General features: G+C 46.0%; 1 long non-coding RNA gene across 1 annotated transcript; it reads left to right on the forward strand.

Annotated features, from left to right (window-relative positions):
- The first annotated feature begins 346 nt into the window (after positions 1–346).
- On the forward strand, positions 347–19,836 carry LOC142587144 (uncharacterized). The gene is made up of 4 exons (XR_012829369.1): positions 347–564; positions 9,384–9,554; positions 14,093–14,275; positions 19,702–19,836. It is a non-coding gene; the product is annotated as an uncharacterized LOC142587144 (long non-coding RNA).
- The last annotated feature ends 1,034 nt before the right edge of the window (positions 19,837–20,870 follow it).

Genomic DNA, 20,870 nt, shown 5'->3' on the forward strand with positions numbered 1-20,870 from the left:
GTTGGAAAAAGGCACGGAAAAGCTACTCTCTACCAGTAAAAGAATGTGCACTTTGTAGAGAGTGCAGCGACTTCTGATACTGTCGCATACAGTAAATTTTCTTTAATGATAGCTAGCATTAAAATAATTTCAGGCTATTTGTTGAGCAAGCAGCTTTTTTGTGTGGACAGTACTATTGTCATAAGTAAACTGCAGGACACGCTCTGTTCTAAGATCTGTTTTTTATGTGAAAAGTTGAACATGCTCGGAACAACGGGGTAAGCTGAAAAGCGCTCCCTTTGTCCCCATAACAAGATAGTGCAATAACGCTGGTGCACAAACAATCTAAATTTTGTGCATAGTAGATTTGTCGGAAATACTGCCTTCCTAGAGGTCGCGTGCGGCAGTTCGCCGGGTAAATTGCATTCATAAACACTTATTTTGCACATGCAGCAACGGGGCATCAGAAGACAGAGGAGGTTGGTTCACCTTCCAAGGGATCTAAAGGGCATCAAAGACCATCGCAGACAGAAGGTTCATCCGAGGAAACAAAGGGCGGAGGAGCCAAGCGTTGGAGACCAGACGGTGAGCGGAAGCACAGTTGAACGGCATCCGCAAATAGGAAAAGTCAGATTCTTCGTTGATATTTTTTCAGCAATATTTGTGTTAGACAGGAGTAATTTCGCCAGATGACACGGTGTGAGGTACCAGGTGACAAATGGGCGTCAATCACCAGTTAAAATACCATATGTGGAGCCCACTGTTGGGTACCTAGCATTTTCTTATGTATAAATGTTGCATTTCTGCGGTGAGATGTCGTCAAGGCGTGTATAAAGCGTCACAGTGACTTGCCCGTAGCGAATTACGTTTAAGTGGTAATGTGATTGTAATGTGTATTAGCTTCAGATATGGTGAAACCTGTGCTCTTCATAGAGGTCTGGGTAATTTGTGGAGGAGACATAGCGTAGTGTCCTTAGATTAGGTTAAAATTGGGAACATTAATTTTCACATTTACCTTAGAAATTGTACTACTTAATGGAAACGAGGAGTCAAATTGGTTAAGCGAAACGGCTTCTCGAAGTTTCTTACTCTAAAATTATTTGTTTATGTCAAACAACATGAAAGTATGATGCAGTCTCTAGTAGTCTATAAAGAAATTCTAATATAATATTGTCACGTGGAGTGACGTATGAAGAACGCAGTAGCAATGTTGTGAAAGACGAAACTAACTTTTATTGTGCGAACCTGTGCCTACAAAAAGAGGCTACACTTAAAGAATGACGACAACGGCGAACACAGTCGGCGATCGTCAAAATCAGATAAGCGGGTCAAGCGCGTCGGCTGGGACACGCGTGTCTTCCACAAAGTTGTACACCATTCGCGTCGGTCATACATGCAATCAGATTACACAAAGTTCGGCGACAAGAGAGAGTAGATAGAAGCATCGATAACATTCTAGAAACTTCCGATACATGTGAATGCATCCTGTGCTGAGCGATAACATTTGTTAGACGCCAAAGGCGCTCACCCGTAAAAAATAAACGAGTTCACTGTCAATACATTTAAATTTTTATCAGTTTATTATTTTTTACATCCCAATAGACATAGCGAACTTATGCAATAACTTTACAGGTTGATAATTGAATAATAATATTACATATAATATACCACAATCAGCATCGCTCATCTATAACACGAGAACCCTTGAAGAAGATTTTTAATAAATATAAATGCGTGTTGTTTATTTACTGAGATGCTGGAAAATTGAATGACCACAATCATATGTGGCAACCTGCCGTTATGTTCAGTGTTGATATTTTAGCTTCAGCAGGTGCTTAGCTACGCTGCTTATACAAAAATAACACAACCTTTGTTTGTTATACTAATAGATATTGTTAAACTTGACGTAAATAACAACAGTCAACTTTGAAAATATCATCAGGATGTGGCACTTAATGTTTTTCCGAAGATCAATTTGTGAGATTCCCACATACGTTTAAGCATATTCATATTTAAGATCACAGACGCGAGATGAAGGTTTACATATTTACAAGCTTTACAAATTTGGGAGACCAGCATACCAGAAGCATTGTGACGTCTGGATTCATTTGCTACATTAGCAATGCATGAGATGCCGGTATCCTTGCAGGGGCGTCTTCATAAGCAGGCGTTTGCTGATTTGGCACAACGCGGACCCGAAGACATGGGGGATGGACCCTCCTGCACATAACCGTGTGCGGCTTAGCCGTCTCCGGAAAAAGCGGCTCCTGGGGGTTGAGTCGATCATGGGGTTCGGCTCGTATGGTCGCCAGCAGAGGCGACAGAGTGCTTTGGCTTCACCCAGATTGATCTACCCAGGGGAAAATGCCAGTCACCTTTCCCGGTGCTCCCCTCAACTTTATTTTCTCTTTACACTTCGCTTTCATTACAGTCCTATCTTCTTTCATCTTCTCTTTCCTTCCTATTTTTTCTTGGTGCCAAGGGCAAGCTTTCGTGACTAGCCTGTCTTGATTATGTCGTATTCGGTTATAGCAGTGGCGCAAATCCGGCGTCGGCGGGACTTCCCTTGCAAGATCTCCTGTCACGTCCTTTTGTTAGGCTCGGTGGTGGGCGGCTGTGGTATGGCCTTGAAGATTAGGTGGCGCCCGCTGCTACGGAAGGTGCGCTGAATAATCTCCGAGGCAACGCAATGGAACCTACGTTATGTCTGCTAACGAGCAGATGCACGCGTCAACGGCCCAGGTGCTATTTCGAGGCCACTATTAGAGAAAAACTAGACAACTGCTTGATCTGTAGCTTAGCTAAACTTGCATCAATAGAGTATTCTCCTCAATACCAACCGATTTGCCAAAGCGAAATTTCGCAGCAGTTGGCGTTCAGCAGGTTTTCTGTTTAGTTATTACATTTCCTACAGAAACGTGACGCATGAGACCCAGTGGTGTGAATGGGTCGCAGCGAATGTCCCACCGTTACGTTCGACATCTTCATCGTGATCAGCCTATCTCATGTCAACTGCCCCAGGATGAAGGCCTCTCCCTGCGATATTCAATTACCCCTGTCCTGCTCCAACCGATTCCAACTAGCACCGGCAAATTTCCTAATTTCGTCGCACCATCTAGTCTTCTGCCGTCCTTTACTGCGCTTCCCTTCTCTTGGTACCCATTCTGCAACCCTAGTGGTCCGACGGTTATCTAACCTGCGCATTCCATGACCTGCCCAGCATCATTTTTTTCTCTTGATGTGAATTAAAATATCGCCTATACTCGTTTGCTCTCTGATCCAAACCGCCCTCTATCTGTATTTTAAAGTTATGCTTAGGATACTTCGTTCCTTTGCTCTTTGTGCGGTCCTTAACTCGTTATCAAGCTTCTTTGTCAGTCTCCAAGCCTCGGCCTCATATGTCAGAACCGGTAAAATGCACTGATTGTACTCCTTTCTTTTCCTTGAGAACGGTAAGCTTTCAGTCAGGAGCTCACGAAGTCTGTCGTATGCGATGCAACCCATTTTTATTCTTCTGTGATTTACCTTCTCATGATAAGGATTCCCTGTGAATAATTGACCTAGGTAAACGTACTCCTTCACAGACTGTAGAGGCCGACTGGTGATCTTGAACTCTTGATCCTTTGCCCGGCTATTTATAATTGTCTTTCTCTTCTGTATATTAATAATCAATCCAACTCTTACACTTTCTCTGTTAAGGTCCTCAATCATTTGTTGTAACTTGTCTGCACTGTTGCTGAATTGAACAGTGTCTTCGGCAAACCGAAGGTTGCTGAGATATTCGCCGTCGATCCTTACTCCTAAACCATCCCAGTTTAATAGCTTGAATACTTCTTCCAAGCACGCAGTGAATGGCATTGGAGAGATTGTCTCCCTGTCTGACGCCTTTCTTTATAGGTATCTCCCTACTTTCCCTGTGTAGAATTAAGGCTGCTATGGAATCCCTGTAGGTATATCCCAAGGTATTTACGTGAGCAGCCTGTACTCCTTGATTACAAATGGCCTCTATGACTACTGGTATCACTACTGTATGAAATTATTTTTCGCAATCTATGAAAGCCATATAGAGAGGCTCGTTGTACCCTGCGGAATTCTCGATAACCTGAATAATAACATGGACGTGGTCAATTGTAGATTATCTCTTCCTGGGGCGCTCTAACATAAAACTCTTCCCAACTTTCAATTCCAATTCTGCAATCAGCCCTCCGGGATTGCTGAAAAACATTTTTGGAACACCCCCACTTCACCTGTCTTTCACGAGACGTCACAAAAACCACGATAGCTCCCAATCTGATATCTCGTGTACACACTAATTATGCATGTTTTGACCGAACAAAAGAAAATTATTTATTTCTGACTCGACATCTTTTCACCAGTAGTCCTCGCCTATTGGTCGAAAGTTTTCACCGATTTCACCTGCCTGTCACGCGACGTCACAAAACCGCAACAACTCACCCCGTCAAAGGGACATGTCCGCATTAAAGATGCATTAATATGCCGAACAAAACTGGATTTTTTTCTGAAATGCCGCAGACTGCCCCGCTCCGAAAGGAATAAAAGATGGCTGCCGCGGATCGCTCACGCGCTGGCTGCTCGCTGGCTGCTCGTACCTGCCGGAGAGCATGGGCTTATTTGCGTGTAATAAAACTTTTTGCGTGGGCGTGTAACGTTTTCGAGCACTTTCAGCACGTTTACGACCTCGTTCTACCAACTCGTCTTTGCTGAGGATCCGTTTTATCGTCATTCTTAACCTTTCGTTGCATGCCGCTGCGATTGTCGACGAGCCACCGTAAGCTAAATAAGGGAAAGTGGACCAATCACAGACGCTGGCACCACCCTCTTCATCCGGTTATCAATTTTCAGTACAGTGGCTCGGCCCCATCGAATCCCTCTCGACTTGAGCGCGCTCTTCGCCTCTTGTGAGCCATTAGACATGACAAGCCGCTCAGTGTAGGCAAATTTATTCGTTTTTCAAGCAAATAAAAGTGACCTCCTATGAACGAGAAGAGCATTTGATTGGTTTGCTCACACAACCCTGCGAGTGACCACCCGATGCTTGCATCGGCGGATACGAAAATTTGACGTCAGGACATAAGAATAAAAACATGTTGGAATAGTTTTACGTTATAGGGCCCCTGAATCCAGCCTATTCCCTTGTTTGACTAAAGTCCAGTGTTGCCCTAATTATATTGGAGATTATTTTGGTAAATATTTTATGTAACACTGGAAGTAAGCTAAGGAGTCTATAATTTTTTTTTTCAATTCTTTAACTCTTTTTGTGGATTAGTATAATGTTTGCATGCTTCCAGTTTTCTGGGACCCTTGCTGTCGATAGACACTTCGTATAAAGAGTCGCCAGTGTTCGAACTATTATGTCTCCTCCATCTTTGATTAAATTGACTTTTATTGCATCTTTTCCTGCCGCGCTTCCTCGTTTAATGTCTTGCAAGGCCCTTCTATCCTCATCGCTAGCTGTAGGAGGAGTTTCTGTATCCTGGTCATTACCGCTTCTAATGGAGGTATCCTGACTCCTCTGGGTAGCCTACAGGTCAGGATAGAATTCCTCCCCGCTTCTTTTACTGTATCTTCGAGATTGCTGATGATATTGCGCTGCTTATCTTTCAGTGCGTATACCTTGGTTTGTCCTACGCCAAGTTTCTTGCTCACTGACCTCAGGCTGTGGTTATTTATACTGCTTCTTTTGTCTTTCTCACGTTATAGTTTCGAATACACCTTATTTTCGCCTTGTTGATAAGTTTTGAAAGTTCCGCGTATCCTATCTTACGCCTTGAGTTGGGCACTTCAGTTATTTGCAGATTCCTTATTACGTCCTTTGTTACTTGGGTAGAGCTTGCCTACTGGTTGCCTTGGTGCCTTGCCTCCCACTTCAATTGCTGCCTCTGAAAGCAGTCTACCTATGGTTTTATTCATTAGCTCTATGTCATCATCATCTCTCTGTTCTAAGGCTGCATATTTGTTTGCAAGTACCAGCCTGAATTTGTCTGTATTTACCCTTATTGCCACCCGCCGTGGTTGCTCAGTGGCTATGGTGTTGGGCTGCTGAGCACGAGGTCGCGGGATCGAATCCCGGCCACGGCGGCCGCATTTCGATGGGGGCGAAATGCGAAAACACCCGTGTGCTTAGATTTAGGTGCACGTTAAAGAACCGCAGGTGGTCAAAATTTCCGGAGTCCTCCACTACGGCGTGCCTCATAATCAGAAAGTGGTTTTGGCACGTAAAACCCCAAATATTATTATTACCCTTATTGCCTCTAGGTTGGCCTGTTTCTTCTTGACCGATTTTGCTCTTTCTCTCTTCAAATTCAGGTGAATCATATCCCTCACTAATATATGATAATTGCACTTTAGCCTACCTATCAATTTTGCATCCGGCACTATGCTTGGATCGGCAGAAACTATGAAATCAATTTCATTTTTTGTTTCACCATTAGGGCTTTTCTAGGTCCACTTTCTGTTGCTACGTTTAGTAAAAAAAGGTGTTCATTATTCTAAGCTTATTCCTTTCTGTGAGTTCTACCAGCATCTCTCCTCTACCGTTTCTAGAATTGACGCCGTAGATTTCAATTGCCTGTTCACCTGCCGGCTGTTTCCACAGAATAGAATAGAGTAGAATTTATGGATAAAAAAGACAGAAAGGTCGACCTGAGCTAGTGCGCTCTAATCTGTTACTCTGCACTGGGAAAGAGGGAAGGGGAGTGAGAGTACTGGGATGGATGATGATGATAAGACAAGTGGTGAGGGCCACACTTTTGTATTGAAGTCACCCATTACTACTGCACATTGACTTTGCACTTTTCTCATCGCTAAGTCAACGTCTTCATAAAATCGATCTTCCTCGTCGTCGTGACGGGATGTTGGAACGTAGGCTTGTACTCCCTTTAATCTACAGCGCTTAGTAAGTTTGATTACGACTACTGTTACCCTCTGATTAATGCTGTGGAATTCGTCAATGTTGCCCGCTTTGTCCTTATGGATTAGGAATACCACACAGCATCGCTTCTTATCAGGGAGACATCTATAGTAGAGGACATGGACCTCATTTAGCAATGTATAAGCCTCACCAGTTCTAATCTCACTAAGGCCGATAATATCTCAAACAACATCTGATAGTTCCTGAAAGAGCCCTGCCAAGCTAGACTCACTCGACAGAGTTCGACTGTGAAAGGTTGACAAGGTCACTTTCAATTGGCGGCATGTCCGCACCAAGATATTCTTAGCACCCAATGCTGCATTACAGGTCTGGCCACCGCCTTGGTCAGGTGATCCGCAGCTGCTGGGGTTGAGGGTCGTGGGTTAATTATAAATAGCATCAGGGAGGTTGTGGCCGAATAGGGCACCAGGGAGGCAAATTCCTGCTCTTGTGAGGGAGTGTCATTGTTCAAGCTTAGATGGCCTTCCTAATTTGGTTGTACCTATATTAGCGTAGCCCCACTCTCTCTCGGCATCTTTCGCCGGTGTCAGGCGTCACTCCTAGCCTGCAGATGTAGCTGACTGGAGGCTGTCAAATTCAGATACACCATCGTCAAAAAAAGAGGGGCGATTTGAACTTCAAGTACCATAACCGAGTATTCGACATAGCTCAGAAAGATAATCCCATAGGTGGCTAGACTACCATGTCGCCGAAAAGTACGACCCAGATGGCCCTCCATGCCTAACAGATGCGCTGATTTGTCTGCCTTTTGCGGCATTTGCGGGTTCATAGGTTGTACGATATAGTGTCAGTTCTCCGTTGTCTTGACATCTTGTTTCCCGAATCTCACATACGCACGCGGTCTTGTACGCGCCTAGACACGCCATATACTTTCGCTCAATTTGAACAGCACTTATAAATTTTGGGGTTTTACGTGCGAAAACCACTTTCTGATTATGAGGCACGCCGTAGGGGAGGACTCCGGAAATTTAGACCATCTGGGGTTCTTTAACGCGCACTTAAATCTAAGTACACGAGTGTTTTCGCATTTCGCCCCATCGAAATGCGGCCGCCAACCGCGACCTCATTCGATCCCGCGACCTCATGCTGAGCAGTCCAGGACCATAGCCACCGAGCAACCACGGCGGGTGAAGAGCAATTAGAATTTGTGTGTAAAATTAAAAAAAAAGGAAAAGTTTTCAGCGCTTACCGACAAGCCCCGAGCCGTGCATCATCCACTCGTCTCGTCTGGTTCCCAGCTAGCTAGTTCCCAGCTACCTAGCTGGGAACTGTCGTTCCCAGCTAGGTATTAAGAATGGTGAGTATGCCACCGTATCAATACCGCTTTGAGCCTCGCGCAAACCAACTGACCTTGACAGCTCCCAATGGTTTGTTCAGCCTTTCTACAGCTTTGGACAGCGGTTGTACTAGAGCTAATGAAACGGAGGAAATGGGACGGGGGTAACTAACCCCGCATATTTTCTGGGAACGCTGCAGGCCTAAACACTAGAGAGTTGGGAGTTGTATGCCTCATTTAACCTACAGTGGTGCCGTCTTCGATCCGTAAGACATGAACATTTCGTGCTTTTGAGCAATTGACAGCTCTGTTACCGCCACGGTCGCAATACAATTCTCCGGAATACAAACGAAAAAATTAGCAAGAAAGAATAACTGCAGATGTAGACGAAAGGAATGAATGCAAATGGCGATCGTTCTTACCTGCTGAAAATCTGTGTGTTAACTTTACAGCTAGGCCTTGGTGCTGCTTGCTTTTCCTTGTTCTTTGCGTTAATACTGTAAACATAAACCTGCCCGTCATTCTGGTCTGTTCCTTTCGTGCGGAAATTTAGCATCCTTAAAGAAAACCCGTTTTGGCAGCGCGCCTCGTAAGTTGCTGCGGATAAGTTCTTGAACATTAGTAGTGTTATGGAGTGTGTAGTGCCAACATCTATTCGCGTATTAGGCTCCCCGAATACGCTTTCAAGATCTGTATAAGCTAGCTTCTATGTATCGTGGGCTTATAAAGAGGAAGTCGCGGCAGGTGCACATGCTCGAAATTTGCCTGCTTTTTATTTTCTAGCGTTGTCACTAGAAAGTATGAGCAAGGTACGTCGGTGGTGTATTTGCAAAGCCCTTTTAGTAAAGATTTCGTGCTGCACGATAAAGCGTCAATTTCCCGAATCTCACGCACGCGCACGGTCTTTAACGCGCCTAGGTACACGACATATTTTCGCTTAATTTGAACGGCACTTAACACTTGTGTGCAAAAATAAAAGAAAGGTAAACGTTTTCAGCGCTTACCGAGAGGCCCCGAGCCGTGTGTCATCTACTCGTCGGGTCAGCTTGGTACATTCACAACTACGCGAACCTACGCACTTGAACGTTCCTATTTACTATTACAATGGCGATAGCCGTACTCGTGGTTTGGTGATGGTCCATGGCTCTCATTCCGCGAATTTCAACAACTAAGCAGGGTCAGAAGAGGAGACGGCCACCGGCACCGCGCCTGTGAAACGGCCCGGGGGCGGCAGAGCGCCAGGGAAGTTTGAAGGCTTGAGCGGGGGATACAAGAAGAGACCAAAGAGACGTCCTCCACCATATAGGCCAACATCCGTACGCAGGAGGACACCCCGGCCACTTCCACGTAAGTACGAAGCTTTAGAACCTGTTGCGACCGATGCGCGATGAACTTAACTCGAAGCAATGTGCCAGCGCAACATGAACGTTTTGGCTGGCCTAATTAAATCTTAGAAAACGTTTATGCACTCTAGCAGCCCATTGAAAGCAGGTCCTGTCGAATGTGACCTCGAAAAATACAGTAGTGCAGAGGGTTGGAAAGAGAAAGGTAGTATTCAAGATTGCAAACTTGTACCTCCCATATGTCTAACAGGTTGAGCAAACATATAGGACTATGACATAATAGTTCTGTGGAAGCCCGCAAGGTGGAGAGAAGTAATTATTTAAGGAAAATGAGACGAGCCCCGTATGGGTTTCCTTTGCAGCGATTGCTACGAATGCGTGGATGCCTTACTTTCCTTTAATATGAGACTATGGCGTCGATGGCGTTTTTCGGCGCTTTGCAATTTTCACACGCCACAACGTATTTCCGGACGGAGCGGGCAAGGCCTGACCCAAAAAAGCGTCAACGAATCCGGTCGTAGTTGCGGGAGACGCCAAGGTGCCCTGGCTTTGGTACATCATGAAGTTCTTGGAGAACAGCTGACCGGAGGTGTTTAGGAATGACGAGGAGTAGGGCAGGACCGTCGGGGTGTATATTGTGGCAGTATAATACACTATCCAGGAAAACAAGCAGCTGAAGGGACGAATCAGAAGGCGAAGATTCGAAGCCACCAATGATGGCGCGCAAAGTGGCGTCACGGCGTTGCTCGTCGCGAACGTGTAGCAGCTGAGAGATGGAGAAAACGCTAGCGTCGGTATCGTGGTCGGGGTTCGCGGCTGGTTCGTCCAGTGGATAGCGTGATAAACAGTCTGCGTCTTGGTGTAATCGTCCCGACTTGTACACTACTGCATAAGAATATTCTTGCAGCAGCAGAGCCCAGCGACCAAGCCGGCCAGCAGGATCCTTGAGGGAGGAAAGCAAGCAGAGCGCGTGGTGGTCCTTGATTACAGAGAAGTGCGTGCCATGCAAGTACGGGCAGAATTTGGAAACTGCCCAGACGAGAGCCAGGCATTCACGATCTGTAATTGAATAGACGCGCTCCGCTGCTGTGAGGAGGCGCTTAGCATAGGCGATAACACGATCTTGACCCTGTTGGCGCTGGGCTAAAACGGCTCCGATACTGTGACCACTGGCATCGGCACGCACCTCTGGATGAGAGGGCGGGTCCAAGTGGGCCAGTATAAGCGGCGTGGTGAGAATGTTGGCGAGGTGGGCAAACGCGGCAGTCGGAGCGGGGCCCCACATAAACCACTCATCCTTCTTCAGAAGATAATTAAGAGGTCGGGTAATTGCTGCGAAGTCTTTATTGATGCGTCGGAAGTAGGGGCAGAGTCCTACAAAACTTCGGACGTCTTTGGCTGACTTAGGTACTGGAAAAGACGTGACAGCACGAATTTTCTCCGGGTCTGGTTGAATACCGGAAGCGTCGACAAGGTGGCCCAGCACTGTAATCTGCCGTCGACCAAAGTGACACTTCGAGGAATTTAGTTGGAGCCCAGCCTCGCGGAAGACTTGAAGAGCAGCTTCTAAGCGCTCAAGCTGTGTCTCAAATGTTGGCGAAAATACGAGAACTTCATCTAGGTAGCAGAGGCATGTTGACCATTTAAACCCTGGAAACAAAGAGTCCATCAACGTTCAAACTTTGCTGGGGCGTCAAATAAACCGAATGACCTAACTTTGAATTGATATAGACCATCGGGAGTGACGAACGCGGTATTCTCTTGGTCTTTTTCCTCCACAGAAATCTGCCAATGAACAGACCGCCGGTCCATTGATGAAAAGTAGTTGGCACCGTGTACACAATCGATGGCGTCGTCAATACGAGGCAAGGGGCAGTTGTCTTCCTTCGTAATGCGCTTTAGATGACGATAACCTACGCAGAAACATCATGTGCCATGTTTCTTTTTGACAAGCCCCACCGGCGGCACCCAAGGCTTGACGAAGGTTCAACAATGCCTTTGCCAAGCATATTGTTCACTTAATCTTGAATAATTTGTCGCTCTGAAGCAGAAACTCTATATGGCCAGCGATGAACAGGACGGGCATCACCAGTATTTATGTGATGCTTAACAATAGAAGGCTGGCCAAATTGGCGATTGCTGAGGTCGAATATGTCGTGGTAGGGAACCAAACAGCCACACATAGCTGCTACTTGTTCAGGCAATAGGTCCGCAGCAATCATGGGATGAAATGCTGCGTCATGGCAAATAGCATCCTGTGAACATGATGAAAAATCTGAGCAGACGTCTACTGAAAACGTCGTGACGTGGTCATCCCATTAGCACGGAGCGTTGCAACCGATATGCTTTTCGGTATAACTTAATTTGTTAGGCCGAAATTCACGACTGGGAGGCATGTCCGGTTATCGGCGACGGTGATGACGGAGAGGGCACAGTGATATTGCGCATCAAAAGGACATCAGGAACAGCTCTGGCGACGTAATCACCATCGGGCACAGGAAAACATGATAGCAAATCGACGAAAATCAAGGCGGCATGCGGCAGGCCGAAGAAGGCAGTCGTACTAAAGTTGTTCGGCAGTTCCGCACGAATATGCGCCAGTAGAGCAAGTTCTAGGCAAAGGGTACCGGCAGAACAGTCCATCAAAGCTGAATGCGCCGTAAGAAAGTCGAGTACGAGGATTATGTCATGGCGACAATTGGTCAGCACTCCAAAAACAACAGGAACGTGGCGGTTGGCAATACTTCTACTGGAACTACCCATTCGCGTCCAGTGACGTCAACAGTGCTGCCATTGGCCACGCGTACGGCTCGAGTAGCAGGAGGCGTGAACACTTTCCGCAGTCGACGACGGAGGTTACAGCTCATTATGGAGACCTGCGCTCCAGTGTCTATTAACGTCCTCAAAGGGACACGTCGACGTGAACATCAAGTAAGTTCTGGTTCGTTGGGAGCTTCAATGGAGGACTTCGACACGACGAAGATAATGCTGCACTACTTCAAGGAGCTGCATGGTGCAGTTGTCCGTCCGGAAGGGTCCATAATTGGTCGACGACGATTTGCGGCGAGGCTGAGGCGATGGGGACTGACGGCGCTGAGGTGACGGCGAGCGAGCAGGACGACTGACATCGACGGATACGCCAGAGGTAGGAGGCATACGGCGAGGCCAGTAACGGCACTTGTCGGTATATGGGCATGGAGACGTGGAAAAAGAGTTTGAATACGGCGACGTCCAGGAGATGCGGCAGTAGCGAGCGACGTGGCCAATGCGGAGGCAACGCAAGCAATTGGGCTTGTCTCCCGCAGTTCTTTACTCGGTAGGGTTGCGGTATCTGAGAGGGGAATACAGATTCCCCTGAGGCGCAGCACTCGGCACAGGTCACGTGTCAGATCAGGAAACGGAGCAGGCAGCACAAGAACCTAGGTTTGCGAATTCTTGCCGCGCAACTGCTTGAATGAGAGAGATCGCTGGGGATGGATGTTCGATGGTGCGGTCAGGTGGGCGTGGATGGTATGGTGCAGGACTTGTAGCCTCGAGCTCGTGGCGAACAATATGTGTGACGTGCTCCTTTAAGGGTGGTGAAGCGGTAAGGTCGACGCAAGACGACGTCGAAGTCATTTTAGGGAGCCGGGAGAACTGTCGAATGACGCGGTGGCTTTTGGCGTGTTCTAAGCGGCGGCGTTCCATGCCAATGACGTCGATCGTGGACACATTGTTGAAAACCAACAAGTTCAACGCATTCCGCGATCCCTTTGAGTACGTGGCCGACTTTATCGACCTCCGCCATTATCTCATCGACTTTCCGGCAAAGAGCGAGCAGGTCGAGTATGTACGAGACATACGTTTCAATAGAAGACTGAACTCGGGTAGCAAGCTCTTTTCTAGTAGCCAGCTACCGACGGGTGCGATTTCTAAAGAGGTGGCTCAGCTTCTCCTTCAAAGCATCCTCGCTAGAGATCTCGTCCTTGTGTGTCCGGAACCAGGCACGATGAATGCCGTCCAAGTAGAACAGGACATTCGCTAGCAGAATGGTAGGATCCCAGCGCTTGTTCCGGCTAACACGCTCATACAGGCGGAGCCAGTCTTCAACGTCGATGATGGCCGGAGAATATGCCAGGATCGCGGGAATGGGTAACCGCACCGTACGTTGTTGTCGGCGTCGCAGGAGGAGAAGGAGGTGTCGTCTCCTGGAGCCATGGCGGAAAGCGGACAGTGCGGCCGCTGCGGAGCTCCGTGGCGAGGACGGGGAACGGCACCCTCCACCAAAATGTTATGTGAACGAAGTATTGAGACTGGAGACAGTTCACAAAGTATTTTTACAAAGGGTAACTGCAGCGCTGGCCAGTTCAGCCGACAGCTCGACAGCCAGAGAGCCTTCGTTGTGTTCGTCGGGGCACCTGCGTGCATCGGCGACAAAAAACACGCAATATGCATATATCAATATGTTTACAGAGCTCTTACTGGCAAAAACTAGAAGAAAATTTTCCTTCTCGCTAAAGCAGAGCTTTGTAAACACGTCATAACAATTTCTCCTTATTTCAGCTAAACCAACCTTGGGCAGTGGACACTGCGGAGCGAGACAACGAAATGGGAAATGCCAGGACAATAGTGACAAGTGGTATCACAATGGAGAATTCTACACTTGCTCCCGTGTGACGGAAGGAATGTGCCCAACCGTTGGCAGATTCTTCGAAAGCTGTGATGAGTGCTTTGATAAGTGCCGAAGTAAGTCTAGCTGAAATTTCTTTACTCTGCTGTCGTGGGTTTCAGTGCTGCTGATCACAAACTGCAGCGTTGTGGGCTAAGCAAAGTGAGCTACCGTATTGTCCCAAGTGCAGTCCGCAGATTATTGTAATGTAAAAGATAAAATTTTGTGAGTCTTTGATGGCGACCGTAGCAGAATATACATAATACATGCATGATATATATGTATACACACACACACACATATATTATATATATATATATATATATATATATATATATATATATATATATATATATATATATATATATATATATATATATATATATATATAAATATATATATATATATATATACACACATATATATATGGGAATGCACTATACATGATCACATTTCTTGACGTCGGCGCAGCGCTTGTGTAAAACGAAGCCAGACTCCAGCTGAAAATATTCCTCGGTTTAAATCAGATAAGCAAAACAGCTATGAGACGGTGTCACTACGCAGGGGTAACATTTCCAGCTCATACTGGCAGCTCGCGATATGAAAGCGAATGCTGCTGGAGACGCTTCCAATAGATGTTTTTCAGTGCTTGTATTTTGTTAGCATTAGCGTGATTCCTCCCTGAAAAACGAGGGATGCATGCACACTTGACTTCACCCGTGCGCACAACCGAAGATCAGTTGCTAGTTAAGTGCAAAAATTACGTAATTAAATGCTCGGGTCGTACGCGTAAAAACCACAACATAATTATGAGGCACGCCATAGTGAGGACCCCGGATCAAATCTGATCATCGCTGATTGTTTAACGTGCACTGGTCACACGGTGCAGGAGCATTTTTGCTTGCCGCTCGCACCACAATGACATCGCCGCGAAACCAACTGCTCCTGCGAAAACGAGCTACGAATTTCGACGCCATGGATACTGGGCTAGCAACCTTTTACTCGATACCAAAACTCCGCAAAATTTCTTGTGCGTTTCGTGTAGGCAACACTAGCTCTTGTGGAGCTTAGGAGGCGTGTTGACAGTGACCGATAGAGTTGAAAGTTGAGTGACCGGCAGAGCTCAGAAATATAGCGTGAATGAGCCCCACTCACAAATATTTTTACGAAAATTGCTAGTGCCCGCAAGTCAAAGTAGTTGGCTTGGTGTCAGTGAGGTTAATTTTTTTTTTTTCAGGAGGAGTTCAATGTGACAACGTTACGTGCTCTGTAGGTAGTAAAATATTTTATAATCGGCGATGTGAGACTAAAAGTACGGCTTAATCAACTTGACTGAAATCACGACTCGCCGCGATCCTTTTACCCAATATTCTGGTGATGCTACAAGCCCCAGCGCAGAGCATCACGTGTGATAAAAGCTGAATCAGGGCGAGCAAAAAAAGGAAACAAAAAAACATAAGACCTCGCACCATGACCAGCGAAACCATGGTTGGATGTCTCGCCACGATTATAATCTCAATTCGATGAAACTCCACAGCCAAGGCGTGAACTTCAATCAATCATTAATCGTTCAATCAATCAATCAATCATCAATCATTCAACTTCACTTGATGGGGCGCAATCTTTCCGGTTCCTGGGAGAAGCACTACCCGTGATGCGCACCAGGGTGCGAGCGGAATTAAGCTTTTATGTTTGTAATTTCAGCGTATGGCCGTGAGTGCCGTGCTTGACTCTTAGTATCCGCGCCCTCCAAATTTTATAACAAATTGCGAAGCCAGCAATATTAGACTAGATTTTCCGCTACTAGAACAAGCGGAAAACACAGACTTCGAACCTCGCCCAACCTCTGGAAAACCCCAATGCACAGGGCAAAACACGTCTGACGTCATACTGAAGAATACATCCCCGGTGTTGTTTTAAATGCGAAGCATTTCTGGGCGACAATTTGCCAGTTTTACAGTATCTATCTAATATCTAGCATCCTACGTCATAGTGCTGTCTTCGTCATTTCGTAAACTTGGCATGTACCACAATTGGCAAATGACAATTGTGTATGACGAACATAGAATGTCAGTGATGACATGTATATCATGACATGCGTGGCACGTAGGTCGTGAAACAGCCGCCTACGTCTTGGTGCTCTCAGGGTCGCTTCTTTAACCTGATAGGCTCCCCGCACTCTGTTTCGTATAACGCCAATTCCGTCGTTAGTTCGCTCAAAGGGCACAAGGAAAATTTATGCGAACGCATGCGGGAAAACCCACGCCCCACTTGCAATGCGCTGCTACAATCCTCTCCTGCTGTGTGTGCCTCACAGTTCGGTTCCCTGCGACGAGACTGTTGCGGTCTTGTGTGTCAGCCATATTGCTTGTAAAACGTATAGCAGAACATTAAGACATGCACTATGGCGGGCTGACAGACGAATAGTGTTCTCTGTGCGTCGTTATTCCCTGTGCCCTCGAGCTTGCTATGCGCTGTACTTCATAAAAGTACAAAAATATCTCCCTTATGCTATCTGTCAATAAATCATGTTTTAGGGCACTTGAAACCAACAAGACCAGCACATTATTTGATGGCGACACTTTGTGAGGCATATAAAGGACGAGCCCGACTACTTAAAATATGTTCTGAGGTCTCTCGCCTCAAAAAACCAGTTTGACTAGAATCTACTCCGTGGTGACGAAGTGCGGAATGTTCTGACTACCTGGAATGGTTTAACGCCCACGTAAATATCACTACACGAGCCGTTTTTTGCGTTCTTCCTCATTACAACGAGGCCAGTGCGGCCAGAGTCGAAACTGCACCCTCGAGCCTAACAATCCAATGCCATGGCCACTGGTCTAACGCGGCTGGTAGCATAAGTGAAAAAACAAGAAACACGGCGGATTTAGTGCTCACGCCTTAGCACGTTTTCTGAGTAGCATGCGTTGTTTTCTGCGTCGGCGTCGACATTTTAGCTATCATGTCACTACCATAACGAAGCTCGGCGTATAGATGCTTCGCGCGGGAAGCTAAGCGTTGCTTCAAACCTGTTTCCAGTAAATGCGGAAGACACTGAATGCTTGTATGCGTAAAATTCCGACTACATCCCATCAATAATTTTAAACGAATCATGCCCTCAAGCGCAGGAAGGAGGTGAAGATGCAGTCCGCATTTCTAATACGAGCAATACTGAATAAGGCTAACTTCAACCATTTCGAGGTGGAGCGCTAAATGTCAACAATGCTGTGTACGTTTCACGTTTCAAGATCTATATTGGCCCGTGTACTTTTCACCTTTTTCTGGTGAATGCTTTTCAAAGGCTAACAAATATTACACGTTATGGCTCGCATCAAGACGCCTCTGCATGTATTCGAACATTCTAGATCATTGCAGCCGACTTATATATTGTCTGTGGTGTCACTGACGCCTTTTAAATCAGATAGCACACGTCAGGCGCATGGTGTTGTACAATCTGTAACTTCCACCAGCATGAGCGATTACGCTAGAAAGCTTGACAGCCAAGCACGAGTATAACTCGTTGACGTGTGTGACGCGCTGATAAGATTACGACAATCGACGAATGTGCTCGCCACCACATTTTACTTAGTGTTGGTTGTTTATTTGGGCATATGTTCACCCAGTAAACAGTTAGTTTAGTGACTTGCTTTGTGCCGCTGTGGTTGTTCACGGTCACTGGAACATGATAACATTAAGAACGTCACACACCTGGCTAACAGCCATATTGATGTTGTTCATGACCACACATATTTATGAACACTAACATACAAAGTGAAAGGGTGCTCTTTTACTCCATTTATCTCTGCGTACGCATGTGGGCACCGTGAACACCTTAGCGATGCAACGTTACCGACTCGCGCAAGCTTCTACCCTAACTACCATACGGAGGTAACATAAAGCATTGCGGTATTTCATCGTTTCGGCAAGCATGACGTGAAGCATCTTTTTAGGGGGCGCTGAAAAACAAACTTCAAGTTGTCCTCCTTTAAGGAAAATGGCACCACTCCCCACTATTGGCCGGTTTGCATGACAAGCCGCGACAGGCTTGCATATTACACTGTTCGGAATATAAGCCTCGATGAAGATGAAAATTTGCGGCACCTTATGAAAGGCAATAGCGTGAACAAAGTTCATGAGGTAGTACGGTGCCTTCCGGCACAGTTAATCGTACACGTAGAGGTGTCGACAGTCCTCGTAAAAGTTCACGAAGTGAAATAGATGCCATTACAAATTGTTAATTTTTAACGGTCACTAAAATTCTTTAGCCAGTAAAGATATCTGTGTATGCGAGGATATCCATCAATTAGGGAGTATCCGTCGAACCAAGCCGTCAGGGTGATGATGCGCCAAAGAACAGGAGATCTGCAGTATCTGTTTTCAATGCGAAATACGCCTGCTGCCTGAGAAGTCATCTCCTGGTTATGTTTCAATAGCCCTGACTCATGTCGGCCACGATGAACATTCCAGGAAACGTTCGTGTACGACTCGCCCACAAACAGTACACGTGCCGCGATAATGGTAATTTTCACTGCACGAACCTGCTTTTACTTCCTGCTCAGTATTTTTCACCGAGCAGGGCGGTAAAGGTCAAATACCTTCCCAGCATCGAGCACCAGGCTAGAGGCAGTTAACTCGCATTATACTTCGCGCTATGTTATATTAGATTTTGTAGTGTCGTTGAGCGGAAATACGGGCTGGATGAAATGGAGTGCACAGGGCAGACACCAATCCGCCATTCGTCCACTCCGTTTCTTCCCGCCCGTATTTCCGCTCAAAGGCACTACGTGATGCACCAACTGGCCCAGCAGTCTTTGCGTCTATGTTAGATTTAAGGATACGCGCTATGGTGTCGTACTGCAATTTGTATCGCCGTGCGTTGCCAGTCGGCGACAAACGAAATTACGGCAGCGGCGGCCGCATTTCACTGGAGGCTAAGGGCAACAACACCCGTGCGCCCTGCAGTAAGGAACACTAGGTGGGCAAAATACGTCACAGCCCCCCTCTGTGGCGTGTCTCATAATTAGGGCGCTATCGTGACATGTAAAAGTCGCCAAATGCTTTTCCAACGTTTATTCTTTCTCCTTTATGAGAGCGTCGTAGTGTATCAAAGCTCACTGCACTGGAAGCCGTAGATCTTATGTTTGCAAGCATAAGCCTTGCTCCGTCAACGATATACCACATCACACGCGTGGACTCACATTGCAAAATTGTTAATGACAAAGTGGGCTAATATTGACTATAGGTGTAAGGACCTACCACATGTAGCAAAAATCGCGGAGTTTATTTTGAAGCTGCAAATTTTAAAGCAAGAAACACGAACTTCTCCTGCACTGTTTTCTCTAGGACAACAAATGTTAAAATAACATTTCCTCTTATTTTCATACATGAACTTTTTCATAGATTATACCAACTTATTTTCGAATATTGTGGCCCCCAGCTGCATACTTAGGAGAAAAAACTCATGATTCGACCTTTTTCTCTTTTCAAATTACAAACTTTATAGTGGGCAGGAGCAACAACTGCGAGTACCAGAAATGAACCTGCGGCAGAAGACGACAAGAACCTTGGACGCCATGACTTATTCCGCAATTTGCTACGTATTGCGAGAAATAAAGTGAAAATTTCAAATAAATTGTACATTATGAGTAAATTTGGAACGTTGTATTATTTCGCTGTTTTCTTGGATTCGTGTATATTCCCCGGCTCGACCAATAAAACTTACTTTCATGTGCAGATTGCTCTAGCTCATAGTAAAATGCCAGGGAACAAGATTCGTTTGGAACAACAAATGCATAAAAATCTGCGGTAAAATTATAAAGTAATCCAGTATAAACTAAACGAGATTAACGTTCATTAATATAAGATCGCAATGCGTACTTACGTGGCAATGTCAATAAAACTACACGCCGCAAGCACCTTGTCAGCGCTCACCACAAAAAGAAGGGACAGGATAACTTCGGAAATGGGGTTCAAGCGTTGCTTCAAAATTGCCGTGATTCATTGCTTAAAGAGATGTTACAAACGCAGTTTGTGGGCATGGCTTGAAAGCAATGGATCCCAATGTCAGAAATAACAGTGTATAATAACAGCGTTCTACAGATGTTGACCCATCTATACCAACGACACACATCTTCCTTCTTTAATGGAACTTCCAACTGATCGTAGGCGAGAGATGCCACATTCTTCTGTTAGCACGTCTTCTCGTCCGCTACGCCAGGTACATTATAAGACTGGCGTCAGCATCACGCACTCCAAGCGCCCTTTTTGATTAACTGGATGATCACCCATTCTTTCGAAATTTTCTGTCATTGCTGTCGTAATGAGAAGATGAGTTTTAATATCATGATCACTACAGCAATGAGTAGCGGACATCATCTAAATGTGCTATGTGCAGCCTGTCACGCGTCTATGATCGAATATTTTTGCAAGCATGAAGTTCTTTCAGTTCCCTTTGTCGGCGACCTTCAAGTGACCTTGAGCCCGAAACAAGAGGCGTTATTCGGACAGTGAAACGAGAACGTTCGGGAAAAGTGCGAGAACAAAACGAGATCCCGCAACATTCGTAAAGAACCACATTCGAGCCGCACACATACGAGCCGCACACATCGGCTCGTGTAGATCATATGAAGAAGACTAAACCCATTTTCGCTCGAACAGAACGATTCAAATACT

The sequence above is a fragment of the Dermacentor variabilis genome, chromosome 7, assembly GCF_050947875.1.
Source record: "Dermacentor variabilis isolate Ectoservices chromosome 7, ASM5094787v1, whole genome shotgun sequence".
NCBI classification, from domain to species: Eukaryota; Metazoa; Arthropoda; class Arachnida; order Ixodida; family Ixodidae; genus Dermacentor; species Dermacentor variabilis.